We start from the raw sequence: 18287 nt of genomic DNA on the forward strand, positions 1-18287 counted from the left end.
AAGGAAAACGCAGCAGCTTTGAAGTATCCTCAAGTAAGAGAAGGGCATGAAGAAACAATTAATCATAAACAAGTCATTAAAATTAAAAGTGTATTCTTAAGTAGTTACTTGATTAAGAACAAATGCCTCATTAATCTGGAACATACTGACTTGAGAACACAAGTAAAGTCAAAGAGAGTAATGACTGACATGACATGGAACACAATATGCTGTGTGTTCCCATCTCAAAAGCTTTAGAAGAACAGACTCCCCAAAAGGTCACTAGACACAGTGAATTGAACAGGAAATCCAGTGTCACCCAATGATGCAAAGGTAAACTTTCAAAAATCTAGACAGCAGAGAACATTGTATACCAGCATTGCTGAAAATTTCCATCTATAGATTCTGAGAGCATTCCATTTATTTCAGAATGAAAGTAAGTCTAAACCCAAGATCTAAAAAATAAAACCAAATATATATATGTTTATAAAAAATAATAAGGCATCTAATTTTAAAGAAACTTAGTGTCCTTCTCCCCTACCCCCATCTCCCAAGTTTTAGTTAAATTTGTGAACAGAAGTTAAAAACTAACACAAATAGCTTTGGAGATAATTCTAACAACATAATTGGATGTGAATTTTCTTTGGACTAGACTCAAGTGGCATATCTTAAAGGAGCATATGGTACTGAGAAAATAAAATAATAGATGCCCATCAATATGAGATGTGCATAAAAAATCACATATATAATTTTAAAAAACAGACCAGACATTAAACATCCATACGAGGATGACTATGCAGTTTTTTAAGGACTAAATCTTGTCTGGAAACAGCCATTAAAATATACCATATATTCTTCTGAAAAGCTTCATGATTTCTAGTCCATGGAGTAAGGGACTTTTTTGGTCTCAATCACTACTAAATCCTCAGAACAGATTAGGGCATAATCAATGCTCCCCATGTATTTGATGAATAAAGCACTTCAGCCATGGCTGAAACTATAGCTTGGATATGTATGTTGTGATCTGTAATTTTTACAATCAGCCTCAGGCCCTTACACTCTGCAGCTAGCCCCTTACCCATGTCATTCTACACCTTTCCTATACCCAGCATGATTTTCACAGAGATGTCTCCTCACAATGAAGAGAAAGAAAATATCATGAAGGATGGTAGTAGTTTTAGATGAATATCATGTGCAAAAGACTTCCCAAATGCCATTTTCTATAGTGTGGTACAAAAAGTTATGATAATTTTTCTAGGACCGGAGTAAATTCTTCTGAAGTCAATCAAAATTTCATATGATTTTCAGGGTCAGATTCCAGGTAGAACACAACATTATCCTTATTTAAATCGTATACTTCATTTTAGACTTCAAAACAAGGGAAAGACAAAATTTTTCTAGAAAGATGAAATGGTGGTATGAAGAGAAAGAAGAGACATTACTTGCAGCAACTATAATCAGACTTTATTTTTAGTAATATTTAAACTCTACCTTTCTCAAGGTTTTAATCTTAAAAGCAAGATGGATAAAGAGCCAGCACAAGAACATTTCCTATTTATTGAATGTACACCCATTTTGTGTAGAATACAAATTATGATAGCCCATGCTCATGAGAAACAAACAATCTAGTTACAGGGATACGTCTAGTAATCAGGAAACATAATCATATACTTCCTCATATTATCTTAAGTATTAAATTGTGTAGAACAAATTCTAAATGGCCTAGAGATGAGAGAGAATTCCAGCACCTAGCCCATTATCCAGCATATATTAGACATGCAATAAATACTTGATAGGTCACTGAAAGCTTGAATGAATGAGTAAATGAATGAATGAATGAATGCTTTTAGGAGTGAATCCTGTTTAGAGTCCTGGAGGATGACGTCCAGCACTTGGTGGATGTTTCCGCAAATGACATTTCAATTTTTCCTACCTCTCCATCTTCATGCACATGACAGAAACTGTTTCAACCTTGTATAGAAAAGATGGAAAGGTAAAAAATCCAATTGACCTCTTCATAGTACTGGTGGTCTTGGAGGCTCATACTGTAGTGACTTACGTGGCCTGACCAATCAGACTCTTCCTGTTAGGAATTCATTCTAAGAGACTCAGAGGCTTGTGATCAATAGACTGTTTGCATTGGAGCCTGAGGCCATGCGAGATCAAGGCCAGGGCAGCCATCTGAGGCCCTGTGGAAAAATAAGCAAAAGAAGCCAGTAGAAATGAGAGAGAACTAGAATAAAAGCAGATTAAAAGGCAAAGTCCAGAAAAACATGGTCCTTGAAAGAGAGACAGCTTGAGAGAGGTGGACTCTGTTTGGAGAGAAGGGCTGACTCAGTCCTGCAGCTTCAGTGTTCAGTTTTATCTGGATTACAGGAAGACCTCTTACCCTCATTTGAATTAAACTACTTTGGGTCAGTTTCTATCCCTTATGATTAAAGGAGCCCAATTTAAACACTTAACTTTCAGTAATTTATTCTTTTTTCCCACTGTAATTTGCTAATATTGTCTTTCCCTAACTTTGGATAATATAAATATTGGCTTAGAAGTTCTTTCTTAAAGTCTTTTTAACTATTTGGTTATGCTAAGAGGGTTCACTTTCTTTCGTAATATTTCACAGCAATTCCAAGAGAAAAGGTGAATTTATTCCTGTGAGTTTCTATTCTGTTCAAATTTTTAAATTCAAAAAATTTAAATTGTTATAAACCAAACTAAGCATACAAGAATACTATCTATAACTTTGAAGAGAATGCTTCAGGGTAGGAGCAGATATGTTTATTAAAACAAAATATTTCATCAGTCTCATAGAGCTTTTGTGTGAACTTAGCAAATTTAGCATTTATACAAGGCCCAAGTACCACTGGAAAAGTTCTAAAAATAATTCATTATCCAGGGCTTCCCTGGTGGCACAGTGGTTAAGAATCCACCTGCCAATGCAGGGGACATGGGTTCGAGCCCTGGTCCGGGAAGATCCCACATGCCATGGAGCAACTAATCCTGTGTGTCACAACTGCTGAGCCTACGCTCTAGAGCCCGCAAGCCACAACTACTGAACCCACATGCCACAACTACTGAAGCCGCATGCCTAGAGCCCATGCTCCGCAGCAAGAGAAGTCACCACAATGAGAAGCCCACACACCACAATGAAGAGTAGCCCCGCCTCACCACAGCTAAAGAAAGCCCACGTGCAGCAGCGAAGACCCAATGCAGCCAAAAATAAATAAATAAATTTATAAAATTTATTTAAAAAAAAGAAAACAGTTTGAAAAAAAAAAAAGAAGAAGAAGAATCCATTATCCAGTTTTTCATGTCTACAATGCAAGGACAAGTTTGAACAGAATTTTCTGCCCAGTTTTTTTTTTGAGTGCTTTGTTAAAACAGCTTGGGGTATCACTGTTTGAAAGTTACCCCCTGGTATGTGTTTGGCTGTTGGGTGTCTTTGTTTTGTTTTGTTTATTTAATTTGCACATCTTGGTCATTTGAATGATCTAGGTGATCTGAAGCTGTTTGCAATAGAACACCCAAACCTTCATCCCCAAAGTATGTGGAACTAGACCTATCAGGATAAGACAGGTGCGGAAGGAGCCTCCCTAACCCTGATGCCAGCAGCTTTCTGTACTTTGCTCCCAGAGGCCTCATTAGGAAGAGATGCCAGGTTACATGCTCAATGAGGAGATAGATCCTTGAGTCCTTTCTTACACCCAGAGTGTCTGGGTGAGAACCAAAGACCTCTGAGAGTGTGACCTATAACCAGTGATGCTTAAGAGAAGCACATGCTAAAAGGAAGTGAAATGTACTTGATCTTTTGGTGACCTCATCACGTACAGGAGATAGAAAGCTAATAGTCTTGTTCTTGGAATACTTATTCTACTTAGATTTAGCAAAATAGCTTGACAAGTAGGTTATTAGGTTTCCTGCTAGGACTCGAGCCATAAGACTGCAAACAAACCCTCCAAAGGAAGAATAGATTGAGGTATTCATGCTATAATCAAAAGGATAATTATTTATATGCACAGACAGAGCAAAATCACATCTAAAATTTTCCATCTTGCACATCAGATGTGACATAGAAAAAAGTAAATTTATAAAAGTTATAAAAGAAAAATGGAAAAATTTTGAAGTATGAAAAAGTATTGTATCTGGAATTTCAAATCTAATTCCAAACTGTGACTAATGGATGTACCCCATGTTTCTGGCTTCAAACCATATGTCACTGGAAGTGCAGAAAGGAGATTTCGAAAAGCATCTTCCCTTACCTTAAATATTTGCATTTTGACAGATTTCCAGGGTTTTATTTTCCACCCATGTAATGGACCAAACATTCTCTTCCTCTTTCTTTATTTACCAAACCCCAATGTTCTCAGACTTCAGTTTGCAACTGGAATGAAGGTGCATTAATATCTGCATACAAAATTACAGGTTTCTCTCTACTACCTGCTTATAGTCTTAGGCCTGGAAGAGTTTTCCTACCACGCAAGAAATTCTGGCACTTTCCAGTGTCTTGAGTGTTGAAAAGTCAGCTGGTTGTGCTTGTTCAGACTCTCCTGGCTTTTTGCCAGGTCCATGGGACATCAAGGTGCCTGCCTATCTGAGGTCACTGACCCTTAAGAAGAATATGACTTTATCCAGCACAGCTGCTGGTGTTCCAAATATTACACAGCACTGGGGTGCCATCCTGGCACTATCTTTCCTTCTTAGAAAATATTTCCAATTCCTTTAGGAATTAGAAATATTCACGGAGCTATCCATTGCCCCCACCCCATCAAGGAAAGAGATGCCATATTATCCTCTACATTTTCTTCATTTTCATCTCCCAAAGCCCGCTCAGGTCTTCAGACACAAAACTTCCTCCTCTCTCCTCCTTTCTCCAAATGCAAATCAGACATGCAAATATATGCCTGGGAGGGTTGCTGAATCCAAAAAGCTGTTCTCAGTTTAGGCTTAGAAAAGACCACAATCTACATCTACATTTGCCCCTTTGGAACACCAGACTGCAATAGTTAATAAAGATGAGATGCAGAGTCACCTTTATACCTTAGTCCTTTGTATTTTCAGTAAGATAAGCACCATGGTTCCTTCTAGCTTGCCAAAATAATTGAATGGAAATGCGCTGAACTAGGGGTAAAACTTTGTGCTGGCTAGGTAAAATGACATGTGCTATTGTTCACAGGAAATAATGGCAAACAGAAAGATTTTACGTCTTGTCAAACAGATGGAAGAGGCATGGATAGAAAAAAGAGAGAAAAACGGTAGAATAAACACCAGCGGTGAACTCCACTGAGAGAATTAATAGGTGTTATACATTAAAGAGATGGCCCGAAGTGGTTTATAACTGCGACAAGATGTAATCTGTTTTACCAGTGTGATTTTATGTCATCTGGAATTATGCATGGGATATACAATACAAGGAACTTGGAAGTGGAAAAAAATGAGCTTTCAACAGAAGTGTTGAATTGGCGCACTGATTTCAGGTGTGCTACCAAATAGTGAGATGACTCAGGAGTGACCCAGGACAAAAGGGGCACCCAGCTGAAGACTTGCCAAGTGGGAGCTAAAACAGAGAAAAAAAGTGTAGTAGAAACCTGAATGAAGGACAGTTACAATAGCCTAAAAGGAAAAATAAAAAAGGAAGGGTATGTACTGGAAAATGATAACTCCCTAATTAAGAAAAACTATATTTAGAATATAGTATGTATGCTTTATAAATCCTCAATTATCACAGCAAAGAAGAAAACAGTTTTTAAATTAGCTTCTTGGAAAATATTTAGATTATTATTTTCAAAATAGAGACAAATCTCTTCTCTAAATATAAAATCCTCTGAGTCCATCCTATTGTTCATCATGCTAGAGATGTGAGACTTACATATTATTTTCAGATGCAAAGTTCTGCTCAATTAAATAGAGATATGATTGACATCATAAACACAAACTGGATCATCAGGCTCTGTTACTTTCACGGAGTCTGAATCAGTGCCATCCCCTTTTTCAGAGTCAATACCTATGGATAGTTCACAATATTGTGTTGACCTAGTTACAAAACAGGAAGTGTCGTTTCTAAATTCCGTGTGTGTGTGTGTGTATCTATGTGTGTGTGTGTGTGTACGTGCGTGTGCAAGCATGCTGGCTGGTGGGGTAACAAGCAGCCTTTGGTCTATAAACATTCTCAAGAAAGAAATGCACTACTAGGAAAATTATAAGACATAAACTAGCATGATGTAAAAAACCATCAGAATTTACACATCCAAGTATATGTGTTGCTTTTAAAGTATCCATTTGGGAGACTGCACACTTATTCTAATAAGGTCTCCATTGCTCCAAACATTTTTTAGAGTTTCTTTTTGAAGATGGCTTTCATTTTCTGTGCCACATTTTTTTGAATGTTCAAATGGTAATATATGTTCATCTTCTGAGTATAAATTTGATTTAGAAATAACCAAAAAAGTAAGTCAGAAGTAAATCAGGAAAGGCAATTAAATTGGGCAATATCATAAAGAGGTAAGGTGAATACTGTAAAAGTTCTGTGTGGATGTATCCTTTGGGATATAGTTAATTTTGTGAGCTATTAATTTTGTTACACATCATATTTTCAAGTTTTTTTTGAGATGATTTTTTTGCCCTCGCTTTCAAAATTAGTAACATCCTGAATTCTGCTCCTGACAAACATACATACACATGAGTATATGTGTTTCATTACATAATGAAAACAAAAAATCTACAGAATTCAATTATTTACATTTAGCAAGAAAAAGAAATGTTGCTCCAGATATAGTTCAATCCACCATTGATAACTAAAGCAAAATACTTGCAACTAATTCAAACATACACTTTTAAAAAGATACATCAAAATATGAGATTTCTTGTAGCTAATTCTTTCCATCTATATAAGGACCCACACTGCAAGATGCTTTGACAGGAATTTTACTAACGTTTATGGTATCATATTATTTTATTAAGGATTTTCTCCTTTTGAAAATATTATTTTATAACCACTCCCATGCTATTCAGTTGTAACTATTAATATTTGTGCATTTTTTTCCTGTGATCTGTATGGGAAATTTTTGACACGAAATGCAGTAAAATAATGTTTTGGTTTAAATTTTAGAACTTGAATTTGATATAAAACCATTCTACTAACCCTTAAATTATATCAACTCAGCCAGACTTCTTTAGGCAAAATGTTTCTCCCTCCACTGTGCTCAGTGGCAAAGACTGCTGATTCAGGTGTTTTGCAGCTTCAAAAATAATTATTCAATATGATATTAGGTTATAGAATGTGGGTCACAAATCCTGAAGCCTAGAGGGGCCCTAAGAGGTACATTCCACTATCTTTCAACTCTGCCATGCTCAAGCTTGTGTCTTCTGTCTCTCCTAGATATTTAACTTGTTTTCTGAACTATAGAATACATGTTTCAAAAGTCAAGCCTTACCAATGTCAAAAGTGGCAAGAGTACTACAATTGTAATACAATGAAAATTTGCAGTGCGGTTAGGGGTCAAAGGCTAACACAGATATAGACGTGGCTGCAATAAGGTGGTGGACTTATGAGCTAAGTTTTCCTTCTTTCATAAGTATATTTAATTTACTTATTTTTCCAAGGGACATCATTTCTCTGAGATGTAGTCTCTCAAGCAGGGTTGCTTTACTTCAAAATTATTGGTGTTTGGGGCTGGATAAGTCATTGCTGGGGGTGGGGTGGGTGCTGTGTTAGGCACTGTAAGATGTTCAACGATATCCCCAGCCTTCGCCTACCAGATGCCATTAACATCCCTGCCCCCAACTGTGACAGCCAAAAATGATTCCAGACATGGCTCAGTGCTCTGTGGGGGACAAACTCTTCCCTCCCCACCACTCCTCCTTCTCCTGAGTTGAGAACCATTGCTTTAGAGTAACCATGTGGATATTTTGAGTAAGTTTCTGACAATAAGTTAACAGAAGGGGGTTCACATCATGTCACTTACCATTCATGTTAGCTTAGTGTTTTACTACAAGTAGTTTAAGGCCAAGGTAATATATCCTAATCCATGTAATATAAATTCTTATCAACTACACCCCTACATCCTTATGTTCTTTTTAAACTGTGCACCTATGCTCCCATAGTTACCTAAACTGTTCACAAGAAAAATGTACTGATTATAGACAATCACAATTTTGATATGAAAGAATGTCATCTCAAATATCTGCATTATAAAGGATATCATCCCATATATGTGCAGCATTTCATGGCCACAAAAGTTGCTGTAGAGTATATGGGTCAGAATTACCATTGGTGAAGTAATACCTGAAATACCTTTGGACTATTATAGGTCAGGCCAAAGCAAGCAAAGCTCATTATATTTGAGAGCACTCCTTTGAGGCTTCTAAAGTATCACCAGTCAGATGGCATTTGCGAGAAACATAGGCCTGAGACAACCAAGCAAGCAGCTAGTGAGACTTCGAATACTGTGAGAACAAGCCTGATTCGGTATGTTAAGCTCACAGAAGTTTCGGGTCTATTCTTGCCTAGCCCTGGGATTTTAGTAGGCAAGCAACAAAAAAGATGACTTCAAATTTCACTCTGAGAAGTATCAGGCTTTATGGAACAGAAAACTAACTCAGGAACAAAGCAAACCTTGAATAATAAACAAACTCTGATGGAAAGTGAATAAAGGAGCCCAGAGTGGCTTTCCAATTTCCTTGGCAACCAGATAAGTAAGCAGAAAGCGTCAACCAGCTAAAAAACTCCCATCCATACACACTTCATGCTCGCAAATACCTGAATAATAAAGATAATCAGACTGAGTGACAAAGTACAGATAAACTCACTCCGGCTTTGCAAGTACACAACCAGTTATTCTACTCTTGATGTTTAATAAGTAGAACTTTCCAAGGATCATCAAGGCCACAGTGCACTATGTGAAAGTTTGCAGAGCCTGGGGAGGGGGAAACTGGCCTCACATCACCAGGGTCATCTAAATTTGTGACCCCTGACAAATTCCAAGTTCCTGAGAAGATGGCAAGAGGAGAATGCTGCTTTACCAAAGGTCAGAAATATGGGAATACAAGATGCGTGTGTGAGTGCAAGCTATGTGGCTTTTGCATTCCAGCAGCTTCCAAAGCTAGCTATGAGAGGTCGGTGGATCACACTGAGCTAGAGAAGCACAGCAACACTTAAGATGTTTTGCTCTCCACACCCTGACTTGCTTCAGGTGTTCACTCTGTGCCATCTGAATCCCAGTCACATCTCATTTGCAAATGAGGCATGGAAATCTCTTCTCAAAGTCTTAATACTTCTTTTCCAAATAATATTTACTTTCATGTGGCAATCCTTTTTTTTACTAATTATTCTTGGGTGCAGCATATTTTGTAACCACCTAGGAACACACTGATCCCAAACTGAACATATAAATAGTTATAGTCACACACATCAAAAAGCTGAAAGTTAGAGTGGGCTGAAGAAAAAAGTAGGAGCTAGAGAGAGAGTATGAGATTGGATAAAACAATAAAATAAATGAGGAACAGAAGTCATTTCTATGTATGAAGTAGGAGAGAGAAACTATTTCCTGAGGCTTTGGGGGAGGTAGATTTCCCACACAAAAGATGGCAGTAGATTGAAAAACTCACACAAATTGCTTTTCACTCCTCAGAGATTCTAAAATTGTAGGCATCAAATACAGTGTTAAAACTACATACGGGTTCTTTTCCTCATAAGTAAATTACATTGTCTTAGTACTATGGTGTGTGGTTCAAAAGGCAAGTAATTATTTTTAGTGGCTGAGAAGAGATTAGCTCCACAAATAAGGGGCAATTTGTCAAAAAGAAAAAATAACGTAGTCAGTAGAATTCTGTTTGGGGGGGCTTGCACTTAGAATTAAATTCTAAAACTTGCTCAAACCCCCAGAACCAGTCTGCAAATATTGTACTCCACCTTCTGTCCATCCTTACCAATATCATCCTTCACACACAAGACTTTTCACCCTCTTCCTCCAGGCACTTCAAATATCCCCAGGACAAGACACTATACAGATGCCTGTGGCCAAAAGCACAGAGCTTTGTCGATAAATTCTTCTGAAATCCCACAAATGGAACCCAAGGGAGGCGAGAAGGCACATTTCATATTTAGCAGCTATAGCCTGAAATCTCAGGTTCTACATAAATTATTTTGTGATTAAATCCTAATCTGGTCAGTTTAAACAACCAAAGACCCAGCTCAATAACCCATCACAATCCTACCTTAAAAAAGTAATTTTCTTATTTGAGTGTCTTCTTTAAGTACTAATCTGTTTTTTTTTTTCTGAAAATTCTGCCCCATGTTGCTATTTCTCTGACACTCAATATCTTTTATTAAGAATTCCTATCATGTGTAAATGATATCTTTGAATAATCTGTGCAGGAGTTCTTAATCAGTTTTCACAACTATCCATAAAAAGCATGTATATTCATTTTGAGACACAGTTTGAAAGTTTGGGTGATAATTTGATAAGTAACAGCTATTGGATAACTAAAGAGAATAAACGTTCACATATATAAGTCTTCCTTTTGTGTTAGATTTTAAAAATTACCATTTCATTCATGGTGACTTCTTATATTAAATTTCTCGGGGTCACCAGACCTCAGATGCTAAAAGGGCCGAAGAAAGAGATAGATGAGAACAGTTCCGAAACGACAGTGAAAACATATGGTGTCCATCTTGCAAGCATGAGGCTCACGGGTATTATTGCCGCTCTCCCTGCGTTCAGAAAAGCTGGAATAAGCCAGCAGGCAGCCTGGTGTCTAGTCAGAAGAGTGCCAGAAACAGGTGGTGCCGACCTAACCTTTTCTTTCCACTACAGATACTCTGAGCAAATCCTACGTTCTTCATAGTATTGGCTTGAAAACACACTTATTAGAGGAAAACCAAGTGTTTAAAAAAGACAGTTCATAAGGAGTCATGATGCCTGAAATTGTTGTTGTTTTTCTTTTACTTTGTGAAAGGTATGTAATTTTAAAATTAAAGTATAATAGGCACATTTTAAGTGTTCACTCGTGTGAGTTTTTTCAAGTGGTGTATACTCCAGTGGAACACAACCCAAACCATATATAAAACATTTCAATCACCCCAGACATTTTCCTCATACTCCTTTCCAGTCAAACCCCACTGGACTAAATTCTATTGCCATCCATTATTTTTGCTTATCCTTGAAACAACTTACCATATGCATCTTATATCTGGCTTCTTTTGCTCAATATTATGTTTTTGAGATTCATTCATGTTGTTGCATATATCACTTGCTCATTCCTCTTTCTTGCTGACTAATATTTCATTGTATGAATATAACAGAATTTGCTCATCCATTTCCCTGAGATACTTAGATTGCTTCTGGGTTTTCTCTGATCAATTTTTTTTTTTTTTTTTTTTTTTTTTTGCGGTACGCGGGCCTCTCACTGCTGTGGCCTCTCCCGTCGCGGAGCACAGGCTCCAGATGCGCAGGCTCAGCGGCCATGGCTCACGGGCCCAGCCGCTCCGCGGCACATGGGATCTTCCCGGACCGGGGCACGAACCCGTGTCCCCTGCATCGGCAGGCGGACTCTCAACCACTGCACCACCAGGGAAGCCCTCTGATCATTCTTTTTTTTTTTTTTTTATTGTATTTTTATTTATTTATTTATTTATTTTTGACTGCATTGGGTCTTCGTTGCTATGCATGGGTTTTCTCTAGTTGTGGTGAGTGGGGGCCACTCTTCATCGCCGTGCGCGGGCCTCTCACTATCGCGGCCTCTCTTGTTGCGGAGCACAGGCTCCAGACGCGCAGGCTAAGTAGTTGTGGCTCACGGGTCCAGCCGCTCCGCGGCATGTGGGATCTTTCCGGACCGGGGCACGAACCTGTGTCCCCTGCATTGGCAGGCAGACTCTCAACCACTGCGCTACCAGGGAAGCCCTGATCATTCTTATACAAGCCTTTTTGTAGATATATGTTTTCACAGCACTTGGCTAAACGTCTAGGAGTGGAACTCCTGTTACACAGAACATTTAACTTTTAAGAAATTGGCAAATGATTCTCCAAAAGAGTTGTGGCATATTACACTACCAACAACAATCTTTGAGTATTTCAGTTACTCCTCATTCTCACCACTATTTGATAGTGTCAGTTTTTAGCCATTCCAGTAGGTGTGAAATGCTATCTCATTGTACTAAAATTGCATCTGCCCGAAGGCTTATGATGTTGAGTATCGTGTGTTCATCACCCTCATTCACATGTGGGATGATGGCTCATTCCTACATTTCCTTTTGCCAAGTGTCTGTTCAAGTCTTTTTTCCCATTTTTTTATTGGATTGTTTAACTTTTTATTGCTGACTTTTAAAAGCTTTTTATATATTCTGGGTATGAGTTATTCATGAAATAAAAATGATAAGAATATTTTCCCAATCTGTTGCTTGTCTATTCATTTTCTTTCCAGAAATTTTTAATTTTAATGAAATCAAAACATTGTTTTCAGTGGTATTTTTAAAATTTTGTCTAATAAATCTTTGCATACCCCAGAGTGGCAAAGATATCCTTACTTGTTTTCTTCTAGAAGATTTTTTATTGTAATTTGTATATTAATTTCATGTAGGGGAGGCAAAACTTTATCCTCTTAGGCTCCCTGGCTAGTTCTGAGAATTAAATTGACATAAGGCAAATTAACAGGAGAAAAAATACAGTTTTATTTTTACATGTACGTGGGAGCCCCATAAAAAAAATGAAGACCCAGAGAAGCGGCTAGGCCTAAGTGTTTATGCAATAGATTGAACAAAGAGAGACAATTGTAGAAAAGTAAAGGTATAGAGAGACTAAAGAAAGGTAAGAGTTATTTTAACAAGGTCTGTTTGTACAGATTTCTTTCAGCCTTGACTCCCCATCTCTGGCAATAAGAATATTTCTTTCCTCCTGGTATAAGAAGGACATCTTTCACATGGAAATGTTATCTCTTCCTTTTAGGAAGAAAAGGGAGGTCAGAGTGTTCTTCTTATACCTGCTGTTTTTCAAGTGTCTTTAGCTCAAAGTATTCCTTTTGCCAACATGGCATATTTGGGTGGGGTGAGGGGTAGATTCTGCCACCCTTCATTCATGGTCCATCTCCAAATAATTTTTGGTGTATTGAGTGAGGTAAGGTCAAAGTTCAATTTTTTTCTAATGGATAGCCAGTTGCTGCATCATGCTAGAAAGAACTTTCTTTTTCTCACTAATGTGACTTGCCATTTTGGTCAGATATCAGTATATTTGTGTACGTATATATTATATATTTATATATATGTGTGCATATAACCTGTGTATGTGTGTATACATCATATAACGTGTGTATATATCACATTCATGTGTATGTGCCTATTTCTGGATTTTTAAAATTCTATTCCATCAATCTGTCTATTATTATGCCAATACGACACTGACTTGATTACTGTGACATTGTATTAAGCCCTGAAATCAAGTAGTGTAAACCCATCAGTTATGTTCTTCTTTATCAATATTGCTTTGCCTATCCTAGGTCCTTTGCATTTTTGGACTGATTTGTAATTTCTTTTAAAAAGTCTGCTGATATTTTTATTGAAATTGTATGAAATCTATAAATAATTTTGGAGAAATGGACATCTTAACAATACTGAGCTTTCCAATTCATGAATATGGTATTTATTTAGGTACATTAAAATTTCTTTCAGTAATGTTTTATAATTTGCTCATCCTTTGTTAGGTTCATCTCTAAATATTTAAGGGGTTTTGAGGCTATTTAAATGGTATTTTTAAATTTCATTTTACAATTGTTAAAAATTAGAAAATATAGTTGCTTTTTGAATTTTGGACCTATATCTGAGAATTTGCTAAAGTCAGTTATTAGTTCTAGTAGTTATTATTTTGTATGTGTGGATTCCATGGAGTTTTATACACATATAATTATGCCACTTGTGATTAATGACAGATTCATTTCTTCCTTTTGAATCTTTATGTCTCATTTCCTTTTCTGGTCTTATTGTAGTAAATACAATTTCTGGTCAATGTGGAATAGAGGTGGTGACAGCCATACAAATATTTACTTATATATTTTCTCTTTCCAGTACTCTTTGTTTTTTCTTGCAGATCCTGGCTTCCATGTAGTATAATTTCTCTTCAGTTCAAAGAACCTCTTTAAGCATTTTTTTGTGGTGCAGATATGCTACAGACAAACTCTCAACCTTTTTTCCCTCTGAAACTGTCTTTATTTCATCTTCATTTTTTAAGGCTATCTTTACACAATATGAATAATAGGCTGAAAATTTTTTTCTTTTAACATTTTAAAGATGTTGTTCTATTCTCCTCTAGCCTTTACTGTTTGTGATAGAGTTCTTATCATCATTCCCCTCTTTGCCATTGTCTTCTTTATTTGTCTGTTTTTAATGTATTCTTTTATATTTGGTTTATGGTACTTTGTCTATAATGTACTAAATGGGAGATTTCTTTGTATGTACTCCACTTAAGATTTGTTGGGCTTCTTTGATATTTTTCATTAATTTTGGAAAATTTTTGTTCATTTTCTTTTCATACATTTCTTCTGCCCCATTCTTTCTCTCCTCTCCTTAGACACCAATTACACATATGTTATATCATTTGATTTTGTCCCCATTGATCTCAAGATACTCTACTCCATTATTTTCACTGTTTTTTTTTTTTTTTTTTTTCCTCTGTGTGTTTCAGTCTGGATAATTTCTACTGACCTATCTGTAAATTCACTACTTCTTTTTTGTGCTCAGTCCAGTTGTCAATAAACCCATTAAATGAATTCTTCACTTCTTGTAACATATATTTCATTTCTTGCATTTCCATTAGACTTTATAAAAATGTCCATGTCTCTAATAAAATTCCTCATCTATTCACACATGTAATTCATCCTTTCCACATATTGATCATAACTAAAGTCTCTTTCTGATAATCCCAACATGTGGAACATCTTAGTATTTGCTTCTATTGACTATTTTCTCTCTTTAACATGGATTAGGTTTTCTTCTTTCATCACCTGCCTCAATTTTTTATTGTACTTTGGACATAGTATGTAGAAAAACAGTAATGACTAAAGTAAAACATTATTTTACCACAGAAAAATCATGCCCTTTCTTCTGCCAGAGGGCAAATTTGGTGAGCTGGGTCAATCTAATCCAGTATCAAGCTGTGTTTAGACATTTTTGCAGGTTTATATTCAGTTCACCACTAACTTCAAATTATTTGATAATGGGATCAGGAATTTCCCTTCAATTGTACTTGGGAATCTTAGCACCAGTGATACTCTGGAGATTTCTTTGTAATTTTCATCCAGCCTCCAGTTTTCTGAACCATGGGCCATCTCTTTTTTGACTGATAGCTTTGTGACTAGACTTTTAGTCATTGGGGAGTTCTCTTTGCATTTCTGCCAGAATTCCTAAATTTTAACCTTGGACCTATGAATGACTGATCGTCTGATTTGGGAGGACTTATTAAACTTTTTCTTCTCATTGCTAAAATAGAATAAGGATCACCACTCCCATGTTTATTAAGCAGAGACCTAGCATTATAGAGCTAACATACATTTAGGAGAAGCATAATATGTTCTGGTTGAACTGAATGTGAAAGTCAAAGTCAGATTTGTTATAGAAAATCAAATATTCCTTTTGGATTGATCTGTCTTTGGCAATAATAATTTTGAATCCAATAGTGTTGAATCAATTGTTAAACTAGTTTTTCTACTATAGGTCCATCCCCTTAGAAATAAGAGAGTATTAAATCAGTCTGAGTTATTAAAAGAAACAATGGGAGTACCAAATCAAATTTTAAAAACTGTACGGACTCCAGAGATAATTTTGTTTTTTTAATTTTTATTATTATTTATTTATTTTTTTGCGGTACGCGGGCCTCTCCCTCTGTGGAGCACAGGCTCCGGACGCGCAGGCTCAGCGGCCATGGCTCACGGGCCCAGCTGCTCCGCGGCATGTGGGATCTTCCCAGACTGGGGCACGAACCCGTGTCCCCTGCGTCGGCAGGCAAACTCTCAACCACTGCGCCACCAGGGAAGCCCGAGATAATTTTATTATTTGCAATTTTCTAAAGACCTCTAGAACCTTAGAAGTTATGATATTTTCATGCAAAAACATGAAAGACACACAACATAGACATTTACAACCTGCTGCCAGAAAGAGGTAGACAGGAAGGGAGGGAAGGAGATTAATATGGAGTTAATATTCAGCATTACTTCATCAACCATCTGTAATGGCTTCTCATTTATTACTCTAGGATAATAGCCACATAGAGTAGCACAGGGAGTTTCTGTGCTCTCCGTCTGTAACTGAAATTAACCCATATCCACTGCCAAAAGTACATGATCCAGTGGCTAGCATGTAATGAAGCTATTTCTGAAAACTGTGTTGTAATTAAATGTCACAGTCTTGCATATGTTTCAGACAACTCAGCATTGAAGTCAAGTCAGGTCACCGATAGAAAGTTATTGGTCAATGATCCCATTAAGCAAGTTAAGGGATGCTCTATATTCAAAATGACTTCATCTTCTCTAAGGATAAAACCACCACATGATCCCAAAGGATGTCTCCTTGTCCTCATGAGAACTCCATTAAAAGTTAATATATCAACCAATTACAATAAACTGTAAGGAGATTTCACATTTATTGTGGGAAAATTTTATTATAATGAGAATCTTGCTAGGAAAAATATCCCCAAATAGCAAGGTATAAGGTCAAAACACGAATTGAAAGAACCTTCTCTTCATCTTATTATCTCATGATAAGACCTAAGAAAATATTTGCAATGCAAGATAGCTTGTGATATACAATTTACCATGCCTGTATTTGTAAAGCCCTGTGCTAAAGGCCAAATAAACTCTTGAAGTGTTTCCCCTGAACTGGGGGGACATAAATTCACTTTTGTAAGCTCTTCTTGTAAAGATGATTTCTGGTGTAGGATAGACTGAGCACACATTTATGTTCCCTCTCTCACTCCAAATCACACAAGATAATGACAACCGAAAAAAGAAGTATTTTTTAAAGTACTAAAAGTAATTTTAAAAGTATAAAAAGTAAAATCAATGAACCACAAAGTTTTGGAGTTTCTGAGCTATAGGAGCATATACAATCAGATCTTTAGCAAAACAAAACTGGAAGAAACTACTAGTTATAACATATGTAGGAGGTAAGAGATTATAACATATGCTGTGGAGGTAAGAGGTTTGAAGATCTCTAAGCCTAGTATCAGTAATTCCAAGAATTAAAGGAAAACTCTGGAACATTTAGAAAGAATCTTAATTGGAGACCTGCATTTGGAGCAGTGGGCTAGTCAATTTCTTCCTTTCTCCTTCTTTTGTGCTATGTGGGCTTTAACAACTGGTTAAAGAAGAGTATTGGGGTTGGAGAGGTCTTATAGTGATCAGGTAGCTACTGATTTCAGGGAATGGTGGGTGCTCTCACGCTTGGAAGACAAGCTTCCATTCCAAATGCTTCCTCTATGCACTGGAGGTAGATTACAGAAATACAAAAGGCACAGGAATGGTTATTCTCAAAATCAAAGCTAAAGACAGCCAAGTAGCACTAATCATTTTAAGAAAGTCTACAGTATAAAAGCCAAGCAATACCAAAAAGAATGAAACCCCCTAGAAAAAAAGTTAATAAAGCTAACAAACGGATTTAGAATAAGTATATAGTTAGATCTGAAAGAACATTGCATCTATGAAAATATATTCCCTAGAGCTCTTAGAATAAAAACAAAACAGAAATGAAAAATTCATTAGGTAGGCAATAATAGCAGTAATACATACTATGTAGTGCATTAATGTGTTGAAAAATTGAGCTGAGGCATTCTCACATGAAGCAAAACATATGGACCAAGGAGGAAAAATGTAAGTGTAGAGTTAATGGATATGAAGAGTATATCCAGAAATTCCAAAACCCAGATTATAGAAATTACAGAATGAGAGAAAAGAGAAAATGCAGAGAAATATATCATCAAATGAATAGCAACCGAAAATTTCTCAGGCCTGAAGAAAGCATGAGTCTTCAAATTAAAAGTGCTAAGCTAGACTTTAAATGAGCCAAAACCCCTGAAAAATCAGCCTGCCATCAGCACAACTTCTCATGAGCATAATTCAATACTAGAAGGTAGAGATTACTATCTTCTAAATTAAAGGAGGGAAATTATTTCAAACCTATAATTCACTCAGCCAAACTGGTATTTAAAGTAAAAGATAATATAAACAAATATTCAGAAAATCAAAGCCTGAGAGTGTTTACCAAGTTAAGCAATCCCTGAAAAAATTAGTTGAGAATATACACCAACAAATAAACAATGAACCCCCCAAAAAAGGCA

The 18287-nt window shown here is 36.6% G+C and overlaps 1 protein-coding gene across 4 annotated transcripts in view; it reads right to left on the reverse strand.

The window, feature by feature from the left end:
• The window catches only part of NRIP1 (nuclear receptor interacting protein 1), a 159850-nt gene that overhangs the window by 20704 nt on the left and 120859 nt on the right, over window positions 1-18287 (reverse strand). The window contains exons 4-5 of one of the 4 annotated variants that reach the window (XR_010840809.1): window positions 2039-2168; window positions 1762-1950 (exon numbers count right to left, since the gene is read on the reverse strand). The exons of 2 other annotated variants lie outside the window; for them this stretch is intronic. The gene's annotated coding sequence lies outside the window, so the exon portion shown is untranslated. Of the gene's footprint in view, window positions 1-1757; window positions 2169-18287 lie in introns of those variants that run through there. One more of the 4 variants, XR_010840808.1, reaches the window with a different exon arrangement.

This window comes from Kogia breviceps, chromosome 5, assembly GCF_026419965.1.
Source record: "Kogia breviceps isolate mKogBre1 chromosome 5, mKogBre1 haplotype 1, whole genome shotgun sequence".
NCBI lineage: Eukaryota > Metazoa > Chordata > Mammalia > Artiodactyla > Physeteridae > Kogia > Kogia breviceps.